The sequence below is a fragment of the Arachis hypogaea genome, chromosome 18, assembly GCF_003086295.3.
Source record: "Arachis hypogaea cultivar Tifrunner chromosome 18, arahy.Tifrunner.gnm2.J5K5, whole genome shotgun sequence".
In the NCBI taxonomy this organism is placed as follows: Eukaryota; Viridiplantae; Streptophyta; class Magnoliopsida; order Fabales; family Fabaceae; genus Arachis; species Arachis hypogaea.
In genome coordinates this window covers 98057994-98060809 of record NC_092053.1, presented here as the reverse complement: position 1 = coordinate 98060809, position 2816 = coordinate 98057994, and the positions used below count along the sequence as shown (strand labels likewise).

The 2816-nt window shown below is 42.3% G+C and overlaps 1 non-coding gene across 1 annotated transcript; it reads left to right on the top strand.

Annotated features, from left to right (window-relative positions):
• The first annotated feature begins 2327 nt into the window (after positions 1 to 2327).
• LOC112773594 (small nucleolar RNA R71) lies at positions 2328 to 2435 on the top strand. The gene has a single exon (XR_003188138.1). It is a non-coding gene; the product is annotated as a small nucleolar RNA R71 (small nucleolar RNA).
• The last annotated feature ends 381 nt before the right edge of the window (positions 2436 to 2816 follow it).

Here is a 2816-nt window from a genome sequence, read left to right as displayed (position 1 = left end):
CCATGGTTACAGAAGGAGAACCTTGAGTCTTAAACACAAGGGAGTCCTTAGTCACTTGAAGGATTAATTCTCCTCTGTCAACATCAATCACAGCTTTTGTTCTGGCTAGGAAGGGTCTGCCAAGGATAATGGATTCATCCATACACTTTCCAGTGTCTAGGATTATGAAATCAGCAAGGATGTAGTGGCCTTCAACCTGTGGGGTCCACAGATCCTGAGGTGTTCAAGGATTTACATCCTTGCACCAAATTGGGCATGCAAAATGCCCTTGCACACAACTCTGGGCATTCAGCGCCAGATTGGTGCTTGTTCTGGGCGTTCAGCGCCAGCCCTTCTCCAGGGTGCAATTCTGGCGTTCAAACGCCCAGATGCTGCCCATTTTGGGCGTTCAGCGCCAGAGCCATGCTCTGTTCTGGCGTTGAACGCCAGCCAGATGCTTCTTACTGGCGTTTAAACGCCAGTGAGATCCTCCTCCATGGTGTGATTTTTCTTCTGCTATTTTTTATTCCGTTTTCAATTTTTATATTTATTTTGTGACTCCACATGATCATGAACCTAATAAAACATGAAAGAACAAGAAAAATAAAATTAGATAAATAAAAATTGGGTTGCCTCCCAACAAGCGCTTCTTTAATGTCAATAGCTTGACAGTGGGCTCTCATGGAGCCTCACAGATGTTCAGAGCTTTGTTGAGACTTCCCAACACCAAACTTAGAGTTTGGTTGTGGCCTCCCAACACCAAACTTAGAGTTTGACTGTGGGGGCTCTGGTTGACTCTGTTTTGAGAGAAGCTTACTGTGCCTCTTTTCCATGTTTACAGAAGGGTAACCTTGAGTTGTAAACACAAGGGAGTCCTCATTCAATTGAAGGACTAATTCACCTCTGTCAACATCAATCACATCTCTTGCTGTGGCTAGGAAAGGTCTTCCAAGGATGATGGATTCATCCTCATCCTTCCCAGTATCAAGGATTATGAAATCAGTAGGAATGTAAAGGCCTTCAACCTTTACTAACACGTCCTCTACTTGTCCATAAGCCTGTTTTCTTGAATTGTCTGCCATCTCTAATGAGATTTTAGTAGCTTGCATCCCAAAGATTCCCAGTTTCTCTATTACAGAGAGGGGCATCAGGTTTATCCCTGAACCAAGGTCACACAGAGCCTTTTCAAAGATCATGGTGCCTATGGTACAAGGTATTAGGAACTTTCCAGGATCCTGTTTCTTCTAAGGCAATCTCAGTTGATCCAGATCACTTAGTTCATTGGTGAACAAGAGAGGTTCATCTTCCCAAGTCTCAATACCAAATAATTTGGCATTCAGCTTCATGATTGCACCAAGGTACTTGATAACTTACTCCTCAGTAACATCCTCATTCTCTTCAGAAGAGGAATACTCATCAGAGCTCATGAATGGCATAAGGAGGTTTAATGGAATCTCTATGGTCTCTAGATGAGCCTCAGATTCCTTTGGTTCCTCAAAGGAAAACTCCTTATTGATCATTGGACGTCCCAGGAGGTCTTCCTCACTGGGATTCACGTCCTCCCCTTCCTCTTTGGATTCGGTCATGATGGTTATATCAATGGCCTTGCACTCTCCTTTTGGATTTTCTTCTGTATTGCTTGGGAGAGTACTAGGAGGGATTTCAGTGACTCTTTTACTCAGCTGGCCCACTTGTGCTTCCAAATTTCTAATGGAGGATCTTGTTTCATTCATGAAACTCACAGTGGCCTTAGATAGATCAGAGACTAAGTTTGCTAAATTAGAGGTATTTTGTTCAGAGTTCTCTGTCTGTTGTTGAGTGGATGATGGAAAAGGCTTGCTATTGCTAAACCTATTTCTTCCACCATTATTAAAGCCTTGTTGAGGCTTTTGTTGATCCTTCCATGAGAAATTTGGATGATTTCTCCATGATGAGTTATAGGTGTTTCCATAAGGTTCACCTAAGTAATTTACCTCTACTATTGCAGGGTTCTCAGGATCATAGGCCTCTTCTTCAGAAGGCGCCTCTTGAGTACTGTTGGATGCAGCTTGCATTCCATTCAGACTCTGAGAAATCATATTGACTTGCTGAGTCAATATTTTATTCTGAGCTAATATAGCATTCAGAGTATCAATTTCAAGAACTCCCTTCTTCATAAGCGTCCCATTACTCACAGGATTCCTCTCAGAAGTGTACATGAACTGGTTATTGGCAACCATGTCAATGAGTTCTTGAGCTTCTGCAGGAATTTTCTTTAGGTGAATGGATCCACCTGCAGAAGTATCCAATGACATCTTTGATAGCTCAGATAAACCATCATAGAATATATCCAGGATGGTCCATTCTGAAAGCATGTCCGAAGGACACTTTTTGGTCAGTTCTTTGTATCTCTCCCAAGCTTCATAGAGGGATTCACCTTCTTTCTGTCTGAAGGTCTGAACATCCACTCTAAGCTTACTCAGCTTTTGAGGAGAAAAGAACTTGGCTAAGAAAGCCTTGACCAGCTTATCCCAAGAGTTCAGGCTATCCTTAGGTTGAGAGTCCAACCATATTCTAGCTCTGTCTCTCACAGCAAAAGGGAAAAGCATGATCCTGTAGACTTCAGGATCTACTCCATTAGTCTTAACAGTATCACAGATATGCAAGAATTCAGTTAAGAACTGAAAAGGATCTTCAGATGGAAGTCCATAAAACTTGCAGTTCTGCTGCATCAGAGAAACTAATTGAGGTTTCAGCTCAAAATTGTTTGCTCCAATGGCAGGAATGGAGATGCTTCTTCCATGTAAAGTGGAATTAGGTGCAGTAAAGTCACCAAGCATCCTCCTTGCATTATTATT